This window comes from Uranotaenia lowii, chromosome 3, assembly GCF_029784155.1.
Source record: "Uranotaenia lowii strain MFRU-FL chromosome 3, ASM2978415v1, whole genome shotgun sequence".
Taxonomy (NCBI): Eukaryota; Metazoa; Arthropoda; class Insecta; order Diptera; family Culicidae; genus Uranotaenia; species Uranotaenia lowii.
In genome coordinates, this window is record NC_073693.1 from 284,825,620 (window position 1) to 284,850,853 (window position 25,234).

At 35.6% G+C, this 25,234-nt stretch overlaps 1 protein-coding gene across 1 annotated transcript in view; it reads left to right on the plus strand.

Moving 5' to 3' along the window:
• Positions 1-2,031: 2,031 nt before the first annotated feature.
• LOC129758230 (spectrin beta chain, non-erythrocytic 1-like) overlaps positions 2,032-25,234 on the plus strand; it is a 252,949-nt gene continuing 229,746 nt past the window's right edge. Inside the window, exons 1-2 of the mRNA XM_055755697.1 lie at positions 2,032-2,333; positions 20,547-20,875. The gene's annotated coding sequence lies outside the window, so the exon portion shown is untranslated. The remainder of the gene's footprint in view (positions 2,334-20,546; positions 20,876-25,234) is intronic.

Genomic DNA, 25,234 nt, shown 5'->3' on the forward strand with positions numbered 1-25,234 from the left:
GCCAAATGAGTTATTTGGAGACAAATTTCGACATTTTTTTGTTCCTAAATTTGTCTTCCACATCAAACTTACTCTTGTCGGTAAAAAAAACTCCAACCCCTAAATTTTGCTTAAAATCGGCTTTTATATACGTTTCGTCGTCCATCACCCAGCAGCCATATTTTGTCAGCATTTCTCGTAGAGCCTCCGTGCCAGAGTTTTATCCGTCGATTGTTAGCGCTCAATGGGAAGTTCTGTAAGTAGTTCAGCTCTCTTTTTTGCATTATGGACGTAGCTTTGTGATATGCCAATCTTTTTAGCCAAATCACGGCTTGAGACGTTGGGATTTGCTTTAATCATTCGCTTCACCTTTCCCTGTTTTTTCGTTCTCCGGTTCCGGTTTTCTTCCAGATCCTTTGCCGTGGTCCAACGTCAACCGCTCCTGGAACCGCGTCAACACTCTGGAGACTGTTGAATTGTGAATGTTCAACATTTTTCCCAACTGCCGGTGCTGACCCGTCGAAATTCGATGCAGGTGTTTGAAAGAATTTGTCTCTCGACTCGCGTTGGTTCACCTCCATTTTCATTGAATCGAAAAACACGACTTCGAGTTTGACAGCATGAAAACAATACACATCAATGAGAAAGTGTGAAAAATTTGGTTGATTTTTACCCAATGGTAAAAAAGTTATGCCCTGTTAAATGTGTCGCAATAATTTTATGTTTGTCCTTTAAAGCTGAGAAAAAAAGCTTAAATCTGAGAAGAAAAAGGTTAAATCTGAGAGATATGCTCCTCACGTGTTGACTACAAGTGCATCCCCCTGGGTTCAAACGACAGAGTTGAAAACATTAAAATTTTATGTTGTTTGTTCCATGACGCCTCTCCAATGAAATAGATCTCTGGGAACAACTTCCGAAAGAAAACCGATGAGTGACCTGCTGAGCAGGGGTGCCAGGTAGTTTCGTCAAAAATCAGGACAACGCGAAGTTAAAAATCAGGATTTTTCAGGACACCTCTGGATTCATGAAAATAATTAGGATTTCTGCTTAAATTGCATAAATAAAGGCGCAATACAGGTGCTGTAAACGCCTTGATTTATGCAACAACAGTATGCAGCTTGTTTGCTGGCATGTAGTTCATATCGAAAAACACCATTCAAATATCATCTGAATCGAAGATTACCATCTGTTAAATGGGTTTATCTATTTTATAACCTTTTTTTTCGATTCTATCATAGTATAACTACAAATTCGACCATATTTAAGAATTTTTTATGAAAATCAGGACAAATCAGGACATTTTAGGGACAAACTTTCAAAAATCAGGACAACTCGACCGTTTTTGAAAAATCAGGACGGTCTCTCGAAAATCAGGACAAATCCTGATAAATCAGGACACCTGGCACCTCTGCTGCTGAGAGAGAGTTGTTGTCGTTTTGCTATCAAACATGTGTGTTGGTGTTAAACGATGATTGATCTTCACTCCGGTTGGCTGTCTCATTCCTTCGCCTACTTTGTGCTCTCTCCACCGATGACGATGATGGATGATGATAATCATCACACATTGATGATGATTAAATTTGTACGTCTCCTGTTATGTTGTGTGCGGTCGTTCGTTCGTGCCGTTCTACAGAGGATTTCAATTAGCGCAATTCTTCAGCAGCGGCTTTTGCTGCTTTTGCTGTGCTGTGTAGCGTTGTGTTGATTGTTCACTTGTGCTGGCTTGTTAGTATTGGTGCTGGTAACACGATCGCCGTCCGCAAGAGTCTCTAGAGTCCTACATCGAAGAACGGTTATTGCAAAGGTGCTTCCTTCGATTCAAAATTTGAATTTGATCGAATGTTTCCAAAAACATGCTTCGGGGTTTTTGTCAATAATCATCAGAATGATAAAATTCCGTTTGCTTTTTTTTCCTCTTTTGCAGTACCGTACACAATCCGGTTTTCATTAATTTGCCGCGGCGATGACGACGACGACGACGTTCAACGAAATGGAACAACGACGACGGGACGGCGGCAAAAGAGAGAGTTGTTCAGTTCAGTCTTGAGCTAAACTTCGTACGTGTCGGTCGCGTTTCGCTGAAGTCGCCGCGTCAGCGCGTTGTTATTAGTGAACTCTGATAGAGGAAAAGAGAGAGTGTGTGGAAATCTGTTGTGGAGTGTTTAAGGTTTCACGAATTATTGTGCTTTAAATTAAAAAGTGGGCCCTTGGGACAAGTTTTCTACCCTCTGCACCGAATTCCGGCACAGTTAGGTCGGGATTTGGCGGAGGAATTCCTCGTGCCCGCCACCGGAAGGGGGAACAAAACGGTTGTGACTTTCGCGAGCAAAATTTGGAAGCCCCCCGTGAATTTGGTTAGTATTTTTGTGCTGGTTTTAAGGGGATAATTACTGTTCCGGACTGGAAGCAATGTTGGAAATTTCCAACATGGGTCCGTATCCAAGTGAAGATCAAAAAGCCAGCATCATCATCATTAAGCGGTTTTGGGAATTGCGATGTTCCTGCAATGACGAAGAGATGATAATGATGATGGTGCTGTTGAGGGCGATGACGATGATGAAGATCAAAGCATCAAAGGGGTTGTGAGCGGGAGAGCTCTGATGAAAGGGGGTGGTATCCAGAGAGTTGTTCCCTTTGGGGATTACAGTGGTTCATTTACGCACCGGAGAGAGAACTAGAGTTGCTAGAATGGAATACGATCAACCGGCAAACTATTGGAATTCGAGGAGTGAGAACGAGAGAAAAAACAAGCAATCTCGGGTGTTTTGGAAAACGTGTTTTGTTGGTTATGTATTGGTGTTGTGCTCATTTCAAAAACCAGTATCAGTGAACTTGGAAAGTGTACCTCCTTAAAGATGTTTGAAGTTAAAGATCGTATATTGAAAATAAGCTGGAAACTTAATTCACTGAAAGACTACGAACTTTAAAAAACATCCAGTGCCATGCCATGTGACATTCATAATCCGGTCTCAACTGTCAAAAAGTGACGTTTCCCAGATTCTCATCTGCGTTGCCTTCCATCTCATTATTTCAGCACTCTCATTCAATGATTGATTGAACATTATAACGCCGATGACGATGACGCCGATGATGATCATGATCTTGGAATTCTGGAACATTGCGTGTTGTTTTTTTTCCTGCTTCGCTTTGCTCCTGTCTACCCTTTTCTGATTTTATTGTTTTTTTTGCCTTCTTTCGAGTTTCACCAGCGTTTTTTTTTTGTCCTCTCGAGTTTCTTTCGGTTTCTTCTCGGCCGCGCTGTGTGCAATGATTGAGATTCTTCTTGTTTCGGAGTTTGATCGGATATTTTTGTTTCTGAGCTTCGTTTTCCTACTAGACGTTTTACTAATCGTTGATCGTTTCTAGTAGTAAAAAGTAGTGATCGGGTGTTCAGTGGCTTAACAGTCACTTAAAACTGGTTCCGGGAAAATTTCTAAAGCTTCTTGGAACAAATTTTGGTGTAAGCAGGGTGTAACCTAGGTGTTTTACGCGGTTTTTTATACGTTTTTTTTACACGGATTTCACGAAAAACACGGTTTTTCGACAGAAAATAGTCCTTTTGAACGGGAAACACATGGACATTTTTTACTTTGGAAAAACCTTAGCTCTGAAACCGGTAACATGAGACCTGACATCTGAGACACCATGAGACCTGAGACAAGAGACATTAGACATGTGACAAGAGCCATGAAACATGAGACCTGAGACATGAGACTTAAGACCTGAGACATAAGACATGAAACTTGAGACCTAAGACATGAGATCTGAGACCAGAGACCTGTCACATAAGACCAGAGACAGAAGTCTCATTTCGCGCTTAAATTTAGTGACAGCCAAACGGCAAATGAGCATCAAAAAAGTTGATATCATACTAACATATATCCCAGGACTAAGCGAAACAGTCAGTAAACTACTAAGAAAACATGATGTCATTGTATCTTCGAAACCAATAAACAAAATAAAAAAATGTTCTCCAAAACGAAGAACAGATCCCAAAACTGAAATAAACAAATGTAGTTTACTCGATTCCGTGTGAATGTGGAAAAGAATACTGTGGTCAAACATCGCAAACACTGGACAAACGCATAAAAACCATAAAACAAGTCTTAAACAAAACTCCAGGGCCACAGGATTGACACAACCACAAATTTGATTTTGAAAAGGCTTATATTTTAGAAAGAGTGAACCAACAAGGAAAAAGAAAAACTGCTGAAACATTACATAAAAAACTGAAAAATGGAAATACAGTAAACATAAAAGAGCACAGTAAAGTACAGTAAAACTAAGAGTGACGCCACAGTTTTCGAAGAAAACAAAGAATTCTGAAGCGACGACCCCAAACACGACGACAACAACCGACTTCACGACGTCACCAAGAACGCAAGACGCAAGCTACTAGAAGCTGTTCAAAATCTGACTCCAAGTAAGTTAGACAGCCGCTAGGAAAGCACACGGCGAAACAATAGTAAGTGCTTCTTGTGTAGACAAAAAAGTGTTTTAAATTTTTCATGGAAATAAAGTTTTTCTGAAAATGGCCGAAACAAAATGGTAAGTCGAAACAGAAATACAGTACCGTTCATAATTGTATAGAAATTGGAAGCACGCGCACTGTCACTTCGACTTTGAACTTCCATAACTTTTTACTCTGATGATATTTTTTGATCAAATTTTTTTGCGTTAGATAGAGCAACCATCACACTATTATATCACAAAATTTGAGCTTTCTGGAGTTTGTGTGGACTTTTTGGACTTTTCTCATTCAAACTGCAATATCTCTGAAACTACGCTACATTTTTTATTGAAATTTTGCAGAGTAATTGTTGAAATATGAAACTAGCATATCTGAAGTTTTCAAAAAGTTCTATCAATGAGATCAAAAGTTTCGCGAGGTGCAATATTTCAGGCATGAACCTAGAAATGCGATTTCTATAGAATTGTGGACGAATGTATCCATAGGAAAATCATTTTCTCTGTTTAACAACCAGTAAATCTATTTCAATCAAAAAATCAAAACAATATCGCGAGATTCTGATTTCAAAACACAAATGGATCATTTATTCCATTTTATCTTTTCTTCATTTTTTTTCTGACATTTTTTGTCTGATTGGTGGATGGAAACGATATTTTGCTCATGAATCGTCCGAAATTCTATAGAAATCGCATGTCTAGGTTCATGCCTGAAATATTGCACCTCGCGTAACTTTTGATCTCATCGATAGAACTTTTTGAAAACTTCAGACATGTTAGCTTTATATTTCAACAATCACTCTGCAAAATTTCAAGAAAAAATGTAGCGTAGTTTCAGAGATATTGCAGTTTGAATGAGAAAAGTCCACAAAGTCCTATTTTCATAGAAGTACTGTATATCAGGCCAAACACACTCCAGAAAGCTCAAATTTTGTGATATAATAGTGCGATGGTTGCTCTATCCAACGCAAAAAATTTGATCAAAAAATATCATAAGGTTAAAAAGTTATGGAAGTTCAAATTCGAAGTGACAGTGCGCGTGCTTCCAATTTCTATACAATTATGAACGGTACTGCAAGTTGTTTGGATTTGACTTAATTTTCACCGAAAAATATCAACCAAAATCTATAATTGTCTCATTTCTCAGGACATGACACCTGATGTCTGAAGTCTCATGTTTTATGGTGTTTCAGGTGTCTAGTCTCAGGTCGCAGAACTTAAGTCTCAGGTGTCATGTCTTAAGTCTCAGGTGTCATGTCGAAAATCTCAGGGTTCAAGTCTCAGGTACCAGTTCACAGTTGTCATGTCTCAAGTCTGAAGTCTCAGGTCTCAGATCTTAAGTGTCAAGTAATATGTCTTATTGTTCAAATTTCAAAGCTGCAGAATTTGAATGGTCTTTTATTATACGGTTTTCCACAATTAGCTCGGTTTTTTACACGGTTTTCGGGCATTAACACGGTTTTTTGCACGTTTTTATACGAGGTACATATATCAGTGTAAAAAACCTTACTGTACTGTTATTCCAACGAAAAACTCAATGTTTTACATGGAAGTTAGCAAGTAGTATCAAAATTTATTGAAAGTTAAGTTGGAATTTGTTTTTGTAAATTCAGCGCTGAAATTAAGAATGCAAATACAGAACCCGTAAGCTTTCGGCAATATCCGTGCTAAACCGTTCGCCTTAGGAAACATCCATAGAACGGTTTTTTTTGTCACTTCTTTATTAATTAGATTCTAAATTAACATCACATTTACTAGATCCGCTGAATTATATTAGTTTTTAGCGGTAAAAAAATTAGGCTCATTTGAAGTGTGTGTAAAAACCAACCCCCTGGCAACTTGACGTTACCCATACTAATCGCGTGTGCCAGTTTTTCTGGTTCTTTGGTTCTGTATAAATCTCATTTTCAGCCATCAAATATATCGAAAGGGTGGATAATGAAATGTTCAACAAATTAGGGTTTCAAAAATATATTTTTCATTGAAACAAAAGTTTTTCAAACCAAAGATGAATATTGGCAGATATTTAATAATTCCGGATTTTGTGATTCAATATTTGCTTATAAAAATTATTAAAATTCGATGTCAGTGATAACAATTCGGATTCTGTTAGTTACTAAACTTCAGTTTGGATCATCATTGAAAAAAAATCCTGATTCGAGTTTTGGTATGGCATTTCAAACTTTAATTTTCGAAACTCATCCTTTCAGAATATGAAAAGAAAACATCTAAAATTTTTAAGATTTAAACTTTTGAATTTTACGCAGAATTGGTTCTTTAGAAAATTTCATGGTGATCCAGATCTGAAAAATTTGAAACAGTTTCATCATTCGCAATTTTCCTTCAAATTCACAAGTTGAATTACGAATGAATTACTGAAGAAAGAATTCACATTGAAAACCAACAATTCAGAATACAAATAAAAGATTTCTGGTTGAGAAATCTGATCCAAATAATTAGCAAGAATTATTATCTGGAACTTAGATTCTAAAAGTCGTTTCCAAATTCGGAATTCAGATTTTGAACTCGGTTCAGAAGGCAGTACTTAGATTTGAAATCAAAAATAAAAATTCAGATTCAGCTCGATTTAAGTTTTATAATCAAGATTAAAATATCAATGTGAGAATTTCATTAAGCATTCAAATTACAGACGATCGCAGTTCCATAATTTTTATTCTAAATTCATAACTAATATTTTATATTGAATCAGAGTTGTTTTGGAACAAAAACCAGGAGAAATCACAAATTTAGAATAAAATTTTGGTTTTCGAGAAAACTAGATATTATTTTCTTTAATTCAACTGAAAAATTAATTTACTGTTTTTTTGTTTAACATTTATTTTACAGATTCTTCTTAAACAAACTTTCAAACTTAATTTTTTTTATTTAAATCGAGTTTACAGAAGTAGAGAATAAATCTGATTTGAACCACAATCCTAATTTCTTGTATTTATTCCTAAATATTTAGAATTTTTTTACCAATGCCTCAAATGATCATGCTTGTGCTTAAAAAGAACTAGCTTACTACTTCCTTTTATTTAAGAAAATATATTTATTTTCTTAAAAATTAAATCTTCAAATTCATTCATTCCATTTTTTTTTTAAATTTCTTGAAAGAAAAATTGGTTACTTCTAGAATCTAGAATTTATTTTCAAAAATAAAAAATTAAAATAAATACTTACTGTTCATGTGAAATAACTCAAACTTGAATAATATTATAGGATCTTCAATTTTTTATTATCATTCTTTTTTCATGCATTGTTCATACGAAAATGAACAAATAGAAAAAAATATTGTCACCTAAACCACCCCCCCCCCCCCCCCCATGAGCCGGTTTATACGGCCCTGCTACGTTTTTTATTATTTTTTTTAATTAAAATTGCCGAATTTTGTAAGGCTTGCTGGTGAAAATTGTCGTCGACGGTATTTTTAATTATTTCGTCGTCTTCTAGGGTAACTTTTTCCATTTCCTCCTCAACCATCAGAGGCTCAATTCTAACCTTGTTGATTTTATTGGGGTTAAATTTAGCTTTTTCGTCAACTTTCAAAAATCTCAACACGTCGAATTGGGAAGCTGTTGGATTATTGTTGTTGCCGCCTCTGGAACGAATTGCAGCAAAAAAAGATTCAAAATGATCTTGGCTACACCAATAGCCGTAGATATCCGTAATTTCTTGAAGATCGACTACATGACGTTCAAACATATGTACATTGAAAGCTTTCGATGGCCACGGACCAGGAATCCCACGGCCAGGAATCCTATAAATCCGGTCTTATTTATAGTTTTAACCAGTTTTACTCATGTTTGTGTACCTAGGTGAATAGTATGAATAAATAACACTAGTTTACAAAATTTTAAAAAAATCGTGAACTTGATTAACTGACAAACATTTTTAATGTGAAATCGGGCGCTGAATCCGAAAATGAAATTCAAAAAAATCTCAGTAGAACCTTTTTTGAGTTATGCTCCAAATATGAAATTTCGACAAAATTAAAAAAGTTCTTGTACTTAGATTAAAATATCTCGGACGGCATAACAGTAATTTGAAATCCCTTTTTTGCATATTGAAGGTGAATAAGTTTTCTATCGATCATCTGAACACTATTTTTGCGTTTGACCAACAGTATTGCTGATATTGGTGACTTTATGAGAAAAAAAAATTATAAAAAAAGCATTTTTTAGAGAAAAATTTGTTTCAACGAAAGTTTTAGACTCGATGGTAGCATTTAAAAAATCTGATTTTCTTCTGCGCTTAAATATCAATTCAAAACAAAGATTTCAAGTGGTTATTTATCAAAATCGGTTGAAAATTGAAGAAGTTATTGCTACTTCACAATAACTGAAATTTTTGGAGTTTTTAATAATTTAACAAACCGCAGTACACTTATCATAGCATAGGAAGAATGAAACATGATAAATCTCACTCGCTCCAAGTCAAAATTATTTATTAGCTTACCAGAAGGTCATATGCCAAGTTTCAGGAAGATCTGACCATAGGGAGGGGTTGCTAAAAGTTTTTCAAAAACATGCGGCCTTTGAACCGCAATAACTTTTCTGTTTCAAATCCAATCGAGTTAAAGTCTTCGGGTGAAATATTTGTCTCAACTTAGGCTTTAAGAAAATCAACCATAAAAAACAATCAACTAGTGATGAAAAAAGTTATTGATGAAAAACCAGTATTTTTCGTTCCTTCCGGGCAAATTACCTCAAAATTTTATTCACGTCTGTGACTCAAGCAACCCCTTCCTATAGTATCTTCCTGAAACTTGGCATATGACCTTCTGGTAAGCTAATAAATAATTTTGACTTGGAGCGAGTGAGATTTATCATGTTTCATTCTTCCTATACTATGATAAGTGTACTGCGGTTTGTTAAATTATTAAAAACTCCAAAAATTTCAGTTATTGTGAAGTAGCAATAACTTCTTCAATTTTCAACCGATTTTGATAAATAACCACTTGAAATCTTCGTTTTGAATTGATATTTGAGCGCAGAAGAAAATCGGATTTTTTAAATGCTACCATCGAGTCTAAAACTTTCGTTGAAACAAAATTTCCTCTAAAAAAATGCGTTTTTTATAATTTTTTTTCTCATAAAGTCACTAATATCAGCAATACTGTTGGTCAAACGCAAAAATAGTGTTCAGATGATCGATAGAAAACTTATTCACCTTCAATATGCAAAAGAGGGATTTCAAATTACTGTTATGCCGTCTGAGATATTTAAATCTAAGTACAAGAACTTTTTAAATTTTTTCGAAATTTCATATTTGGAGCATAACTCAAAAACGGCTCTACTGAGATTTTTTTGAATTTCATTTTCGGATTCAGCGCCCGATTTTACATTAGAAATGACCTTCAGTTTACTGAGTTCAAAAATGCTGTAAACTAGTGTAATCATTTCGTAGAATCAAAAGTTTAAACAATAACAAACATGTAATAGTGCTCAAATTCATTGGCCTCTTGAATCCTTTTGAGTTTCGGTTATTGGAATTGAAAACGTCTAAAAGGTCATTGAATAATGTGATGAACTCTGATGTTTCTTAGCTCTCATCAAATTCCTCCATTGTCGAATTTAGCTCTTCAAGGGCCTCAGCAACTCTTCTGCTCAGAGTTTGTGCTGCTAAGTCTACTCGCATATTTTCATTTTTAAAATTCAAATGTTTATTTGACAACTTTGAAAGCTTCATCTCGCTTGAATTTTGGAGATCATGAGTTTCGATAAATATTCCCACCTAATTTTACTCGTGTTTGATTGAATTTCTTCTTTTGAAGCCAATGTGCTGTGCACTAATTTCAGCATGTGGCCAAAATAATAAAAATTAATTCTTTTGTGATAGAATGGTCAAATGACCCAAACCCCAATTCCATGAAGATTCGCCAACACAGTTTTGATGAGACCTGCTTTCTGCTCTGTTTTGAGAGGATCTACAAGAAAATATTATACCGGAATTTTGATTTTTTTCTTCTGTTCGGTTACCATAAAAACGAGAGCTTCTTTTGCCATTGGAATTTCTTCTAAGTTATCTGAGAGAAATCCTGCAAAGTCAACAGAACCTTCAAATTTTTTTTTGAAATAATGATTCTATTCCGTTTGTTTTTTATGGCAACTTCATCCATCATGAGGCAGGCCAGCAAACGTTCACCTTGCTCCTCACACTCATCAGCAGGCTTCGGACTCTTTTCAGAGCCCAACAAGAGCGGTGTAAAAATCAGCACCGCTCTTTAAAATTTGTTGTGAGCGGAGCAAGAGTGGTCGATTGGAGCGGAGTGACGATACACACATGGAGCGTTTTTCGTCACTCACAAAACACTCAAAATTGAAATGAGCGCTCTATAAGAACGTCTCCTTAAGAGTACTCCTAAGGTGTACACAATGTGCGTCCAAGTAATTTATTGATGGTGCTGTTCGCTTTGGTTCGTATCCAGCTGTTTTGTTGGTTAAATATAAGTCTCAATCAAACAACAAACCAAACGCTTAGAACCGATCCGAAAGTTCTTTAGCGGGTGAAACTAAACTGCTCTTCCACGGTGGTTAAGGGAGCATAAGTCATCTGCATTATAGTGGTGCTGATTGAACATTGAAAGTTAATTTTACAATTCGCTATCTAGTGTCGAGGGTGTTATCAACAAGATTTTTTTTGGATTCAGATTGTTTTGAATTCGTGAAATAAAATCAATACCTACCAGCCTATACTAGCAAATAATGCCCCTAAATGTTTGCCAGAAACAAGTCGTTGTCATGGACTTCTATGTACTAACAATTGTTACGGGCTCCAATTTTGACCAATATATGCGTTTTGGAAAACGCTTAATTGTTTCGGTAAATGATGTTATTTTTTAACAAAATTTAAAATAATAACATACCGTCAACTGGGGCAACATGCAACACTTCTCAACTAAAATGGCTTCTAAATAACCCACGTCCACAGATAATCATAACCTTTATACATAAAAAGTTTTTTGATGCCATAAAAACCATTACGTATAAAAAACACCAATTGCAATTTTTCGTGAACATAAGGATGCTGCATACATTTAGGGGTAAAAAAATACTAAAAAATATCTACTCCTAGCTGTAATCATAAAATTTAATGTTTGGATGAATGAATTTTAAATGCCGACAAACGCGTGATGCAAAACAATCATATTCCAGCACATGGAAACGAGATTTACAAGTTGTCTCTCCGATTTGCATTTTGTTGCATGTTACCCTAGACTGGTAATTGAATTATAAATATATTTATTTAAAAAAATTGGAGATTGCTCGAAAAATATTTTTATACCGACAGTTACAGAAAAATTTAACCAGAAAAAAGATGGTAGGTGATATCATAAAGCCATACCGTCATACTGGGGAAAGCATTTTAGGGCACGATTTTTTTTAATTTTTTTTTAGATTTTTTTTAAATTTTGAATGAAAATGAAAAACTTTCAAATACTACCTTAAGATGTGAGAAATTATTTCATCATCATTTTGTAGGCATTGAAAGATAACTTGATTGCATGATATACAATTAAAAATAAAACAGGGCTGTAGTAATCAAATGTTGCCTCTAACCCCGCTGTTACATGATGCCCCGTTTGACGGTTCTTGTACTCAAAGAGGAAGTATTTATTGACTAAAATATACGCAAAGCTAGATATTTTGTCTACTAACACCCGAATAAACGAAAAATTAGTGGGAAAAGAAAACGTAAAGTGACTAATGATTGTGGGAGGACCGTAGTTCAAGATTTTTTGCCAAAAATTGACTTTGTGGGAATTTGTCGGTTTTCCGGAACATAGTTTAATACGCATTATGAATATTCAAATAGTTAACATGTGATTTTCAGCGAGTTGTGAAATTCTTAAATATTCCATATGAATCCCCCAGAGATCTAAAAAAATGGCAGTGCCAGAGGTTTTATGCAATTTCTAAGTCAAGTGACATCAAACAGTCATCAAAATGTACGAACAAGTTTTTTTTAATTTGATAATGAAATTTTCCCCATTCATCTATTGTCATAATAATGTAGATATATTGTATGGAGTAGCTGTAAACGATTACTTTACATTACATATATTTCATTAAACCATTGGAATTTGAACCTCGGCACCAAGCGCTTGCACGCTTTGCTTTCAAAGCGCTGCCTAAAGAATTCCATTAATGAACGTCTTTTTTGCTATGCAGATGATGGGAAGGACGGTTTCCTAAAAACACACTTAATTTCCCTAAGAGCACGCTCTAAGAGCTTACCTAAAGGAGCACACATCACTCATGTAAGTGAGTGTCGAACATTTATTTTTCGGGAAGCATGAGCAGAGTGTGTGCGGTTTAGCGCTCACAAGAGCGTGGGTTCCACTCCTCTTTGTGAAGCTTTGCTCTTGCACTTTTGAGTGACACCTCAGGAGTAGACTGGCCCAAATTTGCATGGGAAGATTTTTACAACATTTTTTCCAACGCGGCACCCCCTAAGTTGGTGCCTTTAGCTGAAAAAATGACTTTCTGAAAGTTTCAGGTCATTTGGCAGAAGCACGAGCTGGCGCAAAGGGCTTGAAATTTGTATGGAGATTTTCGGCAAAATGTATGAAAAATCGACATACTTTCACTCTTTGTGCTCTAAAATATGTTTCCAGTATGCTAGAAAGCTCAGAATTTCAGGAACTGTAGTTTAAACAATGACAAACAAGTTTGTAGAAGATTGTGATAGGATACGAGTTGACGGTGATGAGTTATCCGCAATTAAATGTGTGATTTTTTTTTCGCATTTCATTGATATATCGTGAACGGTGTATAGGTGGGTTATTAGTACTAACTTGATCGCATTGTCACACAATAAGAATAACATATAGAAAGTTTGTGTCCTTGGCAAAGTCTTAATGCCCCACAATAATGTTTGTCAGAGCTTTGTTCGTAACTTTGCCCAGGACACAAATTTTCTATCTGTTATTCTCATTGTGTGGCAATGCGCTCAAGTTAGTACTAATAACCCACCTATACACGTTCACTATATATCGATGAAATGCGAAAAAAATTCACACATTTAATTGCGGATAACTCATCACCGTCAACTCGTATCCTATCACAATCTTTTACAAACTTGTTTGTCATTGTTTGAACTACAATTTCTTAAATTCTGAGCTTTCTAGCATACTGGAAATATATTTCAGAGCACAAAGAGTGAAAGTATGTCGATTTTTCATACATTTTGCCGAAAACCTTCATACAAATTTCAAGTCCTTTGCGCCAGCTCGTGCTTCTGCCAAATGACCTGAAACTTTCAGAAAGTCATTTTTTCAGTTAAAGGCACCAACTTAGGGGGTGCCGCGTGGAATATAAGGATATTTTTTGTTATGGGCCAGTCTACTCAGGAGTCGTCCGAAGCCTGCTCATCAGCCAAAATTTTTAATACAGCCATAGATTCTGTTGTAATTCCCTGTGCCCCACCAATAGATTGATACCAACGTATGATGGTTCTACAAACAAAACTATACAGAGCTAATCTAAACAGAATCTAACTAAACGGAACTAAAGTAAACTAAACTAATCTTAACTTACTTAAACTAAATAAATACGAGCTAAAAAGACTACACTAAACAAACCGAATAAACCACAACTAAACTAAACTAAATCTAACTGAAAAACAATTTGTAGAATTCGAAAAAACAGGAACTTCAATAAAACACGTTGTCCCTCAATGGCGGGTTGAATTTGAATGTACATTGTTTATGTTCGCCATCGTTTTGGTTGCCAGAAATTGCCAGTTACCAGTATTGGAGATGGAATCGGAAAAGGAAATCAATGAGCATTGGTGAAAATGTTTGTGAAATTTTACCTGTACGTCACTTGTGCAAATGCAAAGCCATCACCTCAGCTCGTTTCCGCTTTCATTCTCAGTGTTATCTCAATATATTTGTTAAACTAACGTATTTCATCACATTCAGGTGGATAAAATTTTACCGTAATAAACTTAAGAAAATAGCGGAACTTTTTCAAACCGCGCTATGTTTAAAGAAAGAAACTCATAACTCTAGCTGGTGACGCCTTGTAACAAAAACACAACGGAATCGGATGAAGGATTGCCATTTTGTAATCTTTGCTATAAATAGAAATTTTATTAAGTGGGAAACGAAAATGGAACACAAATAGATTGAAAAAAAAAGTACTAATTTCATTGACAACAATTTTATAATTTTGTTATAAAGTTATTTATTTTTCTTTTTTGCATCACTTTTGATTATGTGCTCTTTTAAAATGGTATTTCGTCAGTTGAATTGCATCCAAGGAAACAAAATCAAGTAGTTTCAGTGGAAAATGAACGTTGCCTCTGCTAGGGACGACCCAGGATGCATGTTAACAAACGCGACTAGTGCGACATCTACAATTTTGAAAACGGCACAGCAAACTCGACTGATCTGTCAAGTTGCCAGGGGGTTGGTAAAAACCTGGCTCTCTATACGTGGGAAATCTGTTTCTCAGTTTCTTAAGTCTAGTCCACACTAGGAGACGGTTCGTCTCGAGACGGTCTCAGCGTCTCCCATTTTCTTCGGGAGACACTGAGACCGTCTCAGGTTTTCAACAACAACAACAACAGACAACAAAGTCCGTCTCATAACAAAAATCGCAGTTCATGTTGCCTAGTGTGGACTAGGCTGTATGCATAGGTAGCTAGTGTAGAGCAAAGCCGTTACAATTCATGGATGCATTTAATCAACATGCCCTCTGGCCTAACATTTAAAAGCTTTTTTTTATTAGCTCACTTATGCCTGTCTATCCAAATTCTGTATAAGAAAATTTCGCCGAACATGTCATAAAAATGTGTATAAAGTGTATGAAAGTGTATAAAAACATACACACTTAATCTTTTCTCCTGTTATCGGAACAATTTTGTCCTGTACTTTAAACAGCTGAAAATTACAGGATAATCTCAAGGCAGAAAACATTTGTCAAATTCACCCTGCTGTACACACTATTAAATTTTTGGTGTAAATTTAGGTCAAATTGGATGCACAAAACTGAAGCATCACTTTTGACATAAATTTACATCATAGACAGAATAGATTGAAGCCAGAAACGCTTAAAGACTTAAATTTGAGGATACATAATTTACCATAGACATAAATTTCAACTAATTTTAATGTAAAATTATGTCAAATAAGATGCACAAATCTGAAACATCGCATTAGACACATATAAAATTAGATTTTCAGTGATGTAATTTTAAGTCATATCGTATGCACAAAAAAATAAGCAGCGTTTGTGACATAAAATTATGTCTTTTTAATATTATTGCGGTACATTAATGAACCCCTGAATTGTGAATGAGGCTTGCGTTCCAGAAATAAATGATATCAATACTGTTATCAGTCTTTATTGACCATATTCGCAGCTCTTAAGCTATATGTTGATACACAATTTTAAAGCTTCGAGAACCACTTCGTAAGCATTTTTAATTTCTATCATAATTTACCAATACCTAAACTATGCTAATTTGAAGCTTACAATAACTGTTACTTTGACACCCTTTGTGTTTATTTTTTGTGATTTTATAAATAAATTTTTTGTCCGACTTTGTATTCCAAATAAGACATTATTAATTTTATGTTGTCGATAGACTTTTTGGTTCATGGTGCATTACTAAGAAATCAACGTAACACAACGTAATCAACATATTACAACATTATTTGATAAAAAGATCTACTTGAAATGTCCGACATTAATCAAAACTCATTCCTTTAGCGCATTAGACACGAATGCCATAATGTTGGTAAAGTGTCATAAATAAAACCTAAAAAAAATCCTTTAGCGCATAGATTATCTTACCAGTTCTATGAAACCGCCGCCGGTAAGCACAAACGAACCTACGGTTCATACATCGGCATCTCAAATTTCCATCTTTAAGGAGACCAAGTGTCTGCCATCGAGGATCTTATAATATGGCCTCGGCCGGTTGGAATCGCTTAGAATCCTGATAATGTCCGTTGACAAATCCAAAATGAAAGGTCGATATTTGGGCAGCAATCCTTTAGTCGTAGCCTATGAGCTAAAATTGGTGACACGAAGATGTCGATATCTCCAGCAGCTGCCTTGGCATGCCCTTTGAATTGTTTGCTCCTTAACAGCTTCCTGAAGCCGTCTTTCCGTAAGCTAGAGCACCTAAAAAAATATGAATTTTGAATTACTTAAGTATCGTCGTGTTCAGTATGGAATTGACATACAAACAACGCCGCCGTAATTTGTCATGTAGGAACTAATATCAACCGACACCTCACCAAGTTCTTTTTCTGTCAGACACATGCGCTTTAACATGGTCAATGTTTTACAAATGTTTTTGTTTACTGCAAGGGCATTGAACAGGTATAACATTTTTAAATGAAAAGTTTGTTGATCGTGGTTGGGGATTTACCATGATCAACAAAGGGATTTTTTTTCAAATTATTAAGCAATTATGTGTCTATTGCTGAATTCTCACTCTCTCTAAGCACTGCCATTTCGGGCATTGTAAGTCCAAGTTTATTCATTTCAAACTCACATTTCGTGTATTAGACGCATAATGTTTAGGCCCCAAGCGATTGACTGCCCTATACCATTAGGCAGTGCGAAAAACCTAATTTTGAAATTTTACCCATCGTCTAGTAATGTCGTTCGGAGTAGCAATGCATAAAGTGGAAAACCAATATTTTAGGTTCACTGCTTTACCAATTCCTTTAAATATGGGACTGTTATGTGAGTGAGAGCAGTACAGCCGTGGCTGTAATGCCTCTAGGTCAGGCAAATAGAAATTCGATGAGGCATTTTTTTTACTTTTTAACAAAAATATGAGCACTTTTAATTGTTTATTTTTTAGGATTTAATCAGATCAATTTGACATTAACGTTTTTTTCTGTTTTTCAACCCTGGGTAATGCGTAAACCTTCTCATGATGACTGTTATTTCGCAACCATAGCTATTTATTTCAGAACAGACAATTTTTCATTTGAATTTATGGGTAATTTGATCATTTGGGTAAAATTTTGTATGATAGTACTAAACTGCAACAATGTTAAACCATAGTTACCCCCTGTAAAGGGATAGAAAGGGGCCAATTTTCATTTGCTCCTAACATTTTAAAAATCATCAATTCTCAACAAAATATTACCCACTTGCACCTTTGCTATCCGCGAATATTTTTGCATTGTTTCTTTTTTTATCTGAGTTGGATAAAGGGAGTTGTTGGGAAAACAAACTCAAAAACATCGGGGCACGACGGTAGTGATAGATTCCCATCCATCAATAAGAATGACCAAGAGTTAGTTTTTCCTACTTGATGAAAGGTGGGTATTTATACTTTTTTAAAAATTGTCCAAACTGGCAGCGAAAAGAAAAAAACGATAGCAAAATACTTACAATTTGGGTAGAATTGTTAGCCATCTTGTCAGCCTCTATACACCATTGTCATTTGGGGAGGAAAACTCAGGCGCCAGCGACTTTGATTCGTTGTCCTCCCAATGCTCACAAGTGTATTGGAATCTACCTGAAAATAATTTAAAAAAATGACAATTATCAACCTTCTTAAATAAAAAAACAAACAAACTACTTACCTCATCACTGGCCTTAGCTGTGTCATAATCTTCGAATGCTATAGATAGTCCAGTTGACTTTGCAATCGGTCTGTGAAACTGTTTCCCTTTTCTTCTGAACTTGTTGAAGATGAAATCTTCATGTATTATGCAGCTGATACTTAAACTTGAGCTTTCTAATTTGGTTTTGTTATCGAAATCTCCAAACCGTCGAGTAGCTCCAGATGTTTGTTCGAACGCTTCGGAAATGTTTTATTTCGATTCACTATAGCAGGTATATTCCAACAAAACAGTCAAACTTCCCTAAATTTGTACAGGGACAACAGTCAACTTGATAGACTTGACGAGTTTTTTTTACAGAGCCACCGTACTAGTGCACTTTTCCGGGCGGCGTTATTTGTTTCCTCACTGCACAGAAAAATTGATTTGTCTCCATTCCAACGTTGATGACCGGTGCTGCTCCCTCCGGTTGATGGAGACCAGCTTTCACGACGACGTTCTCCGTATTTTATTCGGTGGAGAAACTGCCGGAGTTTTCCGTAGCACAAAACAACGTACCGGACCGAAAACGACAGAAAACAAAACAACGGATAAACAAAACAACGGGTAACCAAAACAAAATCGTCCTTTTGACGTTTCTCTTTTTGATACGTACCGGGTCCGGAAGGGATGCCAGCGGCACTTGTAAAATTGTAATTGTAATTTTTTTATTAGGTTCAAAGGGAGTACAATTAATTCAATCACCAACTAAAATTTCAAACGCTTTCCTGATTCAATGTTTATTTCGAGGTCTTACGTTTTATGCTCATAATGTTTTACCTTTTATAACATAAATTTACATTTTCTGTGACATAGAATTCTGTTCTAGATCGAATTTTATATTGTTGGTAAGGTTTGTGTATTTCTAAATCGAAATTGATGTAAAATTAGATCTTTTCTGGTTTTAAACCAAATGTTTTTAGGTCATCAAGCGTTTCTGGCTCGTTTAAATTTATAAAATTTTTGGTGTGTAGGATCGAAACTGTGTTGTTCATCAATGTACAGGTATTTTTGAAATATTTCTGTGAGCTTGGAATGGTTTTCTCCTAAGTAGATTTTCGTTTTTTTCTACCCAAAGCGATCTAGCTTTATTGTATCCACCTATCAATACTCTCTTTTCTGTCTTCTTGGAATTCCATAATTCAGAATTTGAATTTTCATAGAGGTTCTGGCTACTTTTAAGATGCAGATACCAGGGCCATGCTGCCAACGTTGACAAATGTTCAAATAAAAGTATTTATTAAAAGCTTTAAAACTGGATAGTTTATTTGTTAAATGACTTAGTCACAAATCAAATAACATCTTTAGTTGCTTAGCAATAGCAGAGGTTAGATTAAAAATTAAGTCTTTATCAATTGTGTTTCACATTGTATTCAGCTTTGCTGATACTAATGCTGATCTCTAACTACCACTAAACACTTCCCTACACTCAATCATCGCCTTCGCTGTTCCGCTGAGACAGCCTGATAAGTACGGCGATCATCGCCAGAACTAGAAAACTTATCAGCACCCCTACGATGACTATCGGCGAAACAATCGGCTCGTCAATCCGCTCCTGCAGCTGAACATCGGCCATCTGCGACAGATGTAGTTCGAATTCCGATACCTTCAAAGGGTTCGCGAAACATTTCTCCCGTTGACTTGCCATGAGCTCGAGCAAATCCTTGCAAGCGCAGATCCTCGCTTTTCTGACGTTCCGTTTCAGCTCGATACGATAGGCAAAACCGGGTTCTCTGGATTGGGTTTCTTCCTCCGCCGACGAATACTGACAATTGTGGTGCTTGGATCCATCGGAACAGATGATCAAGTGAAGTTGCCGTTTGGAGACCAGTGTATGAAACTGTGTTCTCCCATCGTAGTACCTATCGAAGGTGATGTTTAGGAGTCCATCGGGCGAAAAGCAATAGATGGTGAGCAGCGATTCGTCGAACTCGGAATGCGTTGGACGGCACAACAGCGACATATCGATACAATCCAGCCGTTGGGTCATGTGAAAGTTGTAGGTCCTCATGCCCCAACAACGGAGCGCACTCAAGTTTGCGCTAATAATGCTGGGACAGAGAATCTGAAATGCCGAAGCTTCACAGAGGCAGATTGTTACCGCAACCAAAATATGGTGGACCGACATGATGAATGGCTTTCCGAGAACTGAACGATTTCAGAAGTTTATCCTAGCCGGTTACTGGTTTTTATTTGGAAAAGTTGCGTAATGGAAAAAAACTTTTCGATACACTTTCGGAGAAAGGTCACAACTTTCGAAGGTGTGGAAACCCGTGACACCCATAATGTTCCATAAGTTTAGAAATGACTAGATTTAGCCTTCATCAAGGTTAGAACTTAGAGCTACATGTTTTGGAACAAAACTGATCAAATTCTTTTAACAAAAATAGACTGGTCACCGGATATTACCGAGAGGGTTATACCAAAAAGGTCTTAACAGAATGAACATTTTCTAATATGTTACCTACTTCATCTGTGAGAAATGATTAATTTTTCTTTTATTTCCTTTTTCTTTCAGGTGACCCAATATTAAAGTGTTAGTGTTCAGTATCGAAATGCGATTTCCATTCATCGTGTGAAAAAAAATTGAAAGTAATTTGTTATCTGAAGCAAAGCAACAAGTGTTTTTCCGTTGTAAAGTGTTAAAGGAATCGATTGTGAATTACCTAAAATTTCAAAAATTAGGATACAACTACACTGAGTGTTCAGTGTGCGGAAGTTCCAGACAGTGCCGAATCGAATACAAAACTGGGTGGAAATAACCACCACTTACTTCTTCTTCCACTGGAACCGGGCCGACATCGATAGCTAACACTCTGGATTACGGATACGGAGACGATTTTAAAGGTTGGTAGCTTTTGGCGGTGTTTTAGTTATTCTTATCGAACGGCGGGCCGGTTTCTCGCTCTCTATATCGCGAACGTCTTGTTTTGTTTGTGTTTTCTCAGTTTTTCGGGAAGACGGTACAGTTTTCGGGGCTTTCGATGATGCAACAAGCGGGAAAACTTTTGGGGTGTTTTAATGTTATCATTACTTATCGTTTTAAAAATTTCCAAGACTGAAAAATAGTTTGTTATCACCGGAAATTTTTAAAATCTTTATAGTTCTTTATCTTAATGTCTTTAAACATAAAATTTAAAAGAAAAGAATCAACATATTCTAATTGGATGTTTTTGGCTAGGTTTTACTTTCAGAATTTCTACACAAATTGAGTCATTACTATTTTGACTTATTGACTTAGTAAAAAAATCGTTTAAGGGTAGAGTTTAAAGTAAAAACAGGTGTTCATAGTTAGCTTTTTTCTAGGTATTAAAAAGTTGATTTTCATTTATTTGAAGACAAAAAGGATTTTTTTCCTACCATCTAGCGATCCGGGAAAATCGAAAAAAAATTAAAATTGAAAATAGAACCGGGAAAACCAGAAAAACGAAACTTTTTCTCAGATTTTCTATAATTCATTGACGTTTATTCCAGGGTGGAAAATCATTCGAGAAAAATTCTAAATTTTGATTTAAAAAATTTGGGGAAAATCGGAAAATTCCTAAAAAAACGGAATTTTTTACCATTAACATTTCAGTGCACAGTAATCTAGAACGAGTTTTTTTTTGTTTAAAATGAACACAAACACATGGAGGATCGCAATGAAACCTGATGCTTCCTTCAAGAGATTCCTTTTACTTAATTCTAATTGTTCATCTTTCGAGATTGTGATGGCTAGCATCTTATGAACTTATATATTTTCATAGTATTCCGTCTCACGACATAACTTGATAACCGTAATTCCTACAATTCACTCCTTCAAATTCAAATTCCAAAAAAAAACTACCAACCCACAAAAAGTATATGCCATTATAGGAACTTGACCCCATGATCGTACGCTCAGAAAACATGAAGGCTATCCTCTACGCCATGGGCTGCGGATATGGCAATGTGGATAGAACTAAATTCTGCTATGCCAATGATGATTGTGAGATCTGGTCTGATTTTAACACCCAAGAATACTAAGTTATTCTATATTGAATCTTGAATTCTCTCCACTATGTCATAGCCACTGGCATTTGAAATGTATTTCTAAGGAAAATAACCGTTTTGGAAATTTATTTGAACAATAATTTTCACCAAAATAGTAACAAATGGGGCTAAACGCTTATTAAAATTTAATTGAATTGAGCTATTGATTATACGATGAGAATGCGACTTTTCCGAGAGAAATGAGAGGGTTCTCCGTTGAAGGGCCAATGTCTTATTTTGTATTGAAAGTTATCAAGCTTTGGATTTTTTTCTCGAAAAAAACGCAGATTTGATCATTTCAGAAATAATAGGTTGACATTTTACACAACGCTGTCTTTGTTTATTTTTTTTTTTGTTTGCCCCAATGTGAGATATGGTAATTTGAAAAATCCATCTTTTTGGTAGAAGAAGCCTTATAAAGAATAGAATATCTTTGCTTATAACTAAGAGCAAGTTCACTGGTGTTGGGAAAAAGTGGTAGGAATTTTGTCACTTTCCGCACATTTTGAAAATTTTGCCATGCAAAACATTTTCAAGATCTGTGGCCTTCAAAATATTGCGATGTTTAATTTGTGATGTACATTCATATGTTTGAACATATCATGAAACCAAACAGTTTTTTAATCAACGAACATATTTAAAATGGGGGAACAATTTTTAATTGCTCGTCCAAAACATCGAATTGGACAAGCTTGAACAAATTTAATTAAGATGAAATTCTTATTGAACTTTAGAAGTTATATGAATTCAGTGATTCTACCTAACACCAAATTTTACAAAGGTCTTATGATCAAAGGTTATTTTCAAAATCATTTCAAATGATTTTTTGTCATTACTTTACTCGTTTTTACTCGTGGCTTACATGTTGTTTGATTAATGGAAATATGTACAAAAATGGAACAAGGTACAAATTTTTATTTCATTCTGGTATACATTCTGCGCTTTTACTATGTAATATCCGCATTCTTTATAGCATAACAAATGTTGTAAATTGCAGATCATATGTGATTGAGTCACAAAATCACCTTTGAAATTTTGGAATTATTTTAAGAATCTATCATAAAAAATCACAATTTAAAAAGCAAATTTCGCCTGAAAGTATTTTTCAAATTTAGAAAAATAACGCATTCTTCGGAAATACACTGAGGTTTTTTTTTACGCGGTATTTGGTCCCGCGTAAAAAAAAACCCGCGTAAAAAAAAACCGCGTTAATTCGAAAATCCGCGTAAAAAAAAACCGCGTTGATTCGAAAATCCGCGTAAAAAAAACCGCGTTAATTCGAAAATCCGCGTAAAAAAAACCTCGTTAATTCGAAAATCCACGTAAAAAAATCCATTTTAATTAAAAAGTTCAAACAAAACAGCACGTAACTAAAAAAACGCGTAAGAACCATGATTATTTAAAAATTTGCGTTTTTAAGTTAAAAAACAAAATCAATTAGATTAATAGAATAGTAGGGTCTCAGGTCTCATGTTCCATGTCTCAGGTCTTAGGTTTCATGTCTCAGGTCTCAGGTCTCATGTCTCATGTCTCATGTCTCAGGTCTCATGTCTCAGGTCACATGTCTCATGTCTCAGGTTTCAGGTCTCAGGTCTCATGTCTCAGGTCTCATGTCTCATGTCTCATGTCTCATGTCTCAGGTCTCAGGTCTCAGGTCTCATGTCTCATGTCTCATGTTTCATGACTCATGTCTCATGTCTCAGGTCTCATGTCTCATGTCTCATGTCTCATGTCTCAGGTCTCAGGTCTCATGTCTCAGGTCACATGTCTCATGTCTTATGTCTCAGGTCTCAGGTCTCATGTCTCATGTCTCATGGCTCATGTCTCATGTCTCAGGTCTCATGTCTCATGTCTCAGGTCACATGTCTCATGTCTCAGGTTTCAGGTCTCAGGTCTCATGTCTCATGTCTCAGGTCTCATGTCTCATGTCTCATGTCTCAGGTCTAAGGTCTCATGTCTCATGGCTCATGGCTCATGTCTCATGTCTCAGGTCTCATGTCTCATGTCTCAGGTTTCAGGTCTCAGGTCTCATGTATCACGTTCTTAGTCTCAGAGCTAAGATTTTCCCAACTACAAAAAGATTCTAAGTGTTTTCCTTTGAAAAAGTCTTAGAATATTTTCTCTGAAAAACCGCGTTAATTCGAAAATCCGCGTAAAAAAAACCGCGTTAATTCGAAAATCCGCGTAAAAAAAAACCGCGTTAATTCGAAAATCCGCGTAAAAAAAGCCGCGTAAAAAAAACCGTGTAAAAAAACCGCGTAAAAAAAAACCTCAGTGTAATTTAAAAGTTATCCAACATCAAACCTAATTCAGTATTCAAGATGAGAATCGAAATAAAATTTCAAAATGCTTAGTAATAAAAATTAAAATACCAATCAGTAGCAATTAACATCAAACTTGATTTCTGATTCCGAAGCTTAGCATCAGAAATAAAATTTAAGTTGCAATCATGAATCCAAACTCGAATTATGGCCTTATGGATAAGCTTGCCAGATTGCCCGGTTTTATCCGGGTTTGCCCGGATATTTGATGCAAAATTTCGAGAAAGTCCGGTCCGGCCCGGTTGCCCGGATATCGTGAAAAAAGTCCGGATATTGCCCGGATTTTTTCACAATTTTCACAAAAAAACCAAAAAAAAAAATCAAAGTTTTTGAGTAAGTTTCAGCTAAATCGATTAACGGTATGGACATTTTCAACGGTTGTTTCAAATAATTTCGCTGATTTACTTTTATAAACCTTTAAATATTTAAGTGTTCCAAAAAGTTTTTGGAAGTCTGCAATTAATAAAATATTAATTTAATTTTTTTTTTGCATTTTTCCTTTGCTGTTATATATAATAACACCTAAATTTTGCCCGGTTATTGCCCGGTTTTTGGATTTGAGAAATTGAAATCCATGCCCGGATTTTGCCAGGTTTTTTTAAAAAAATTCCCGGAATTGCTAGGCCCGGATGGGAGTGGAAAAAATTCTGGCAACCTCACTTATGGATAGGTTAATCCAAAATTCATCGTAATCATGATTATATTTAAAATTTCCGAAGCCGGAGCTCAATAGTTAAATTCAGTACGAGAATAGAAAAAGAAAGCTTATTTTCAATTAGAACCTCAGCTTGACATTTTGAAAGTGACAACTTATCAAAATCAAATTTCATTAAATGCAAACCATAAAAATAAAGAAGTCCCCTTATAAAAAGCA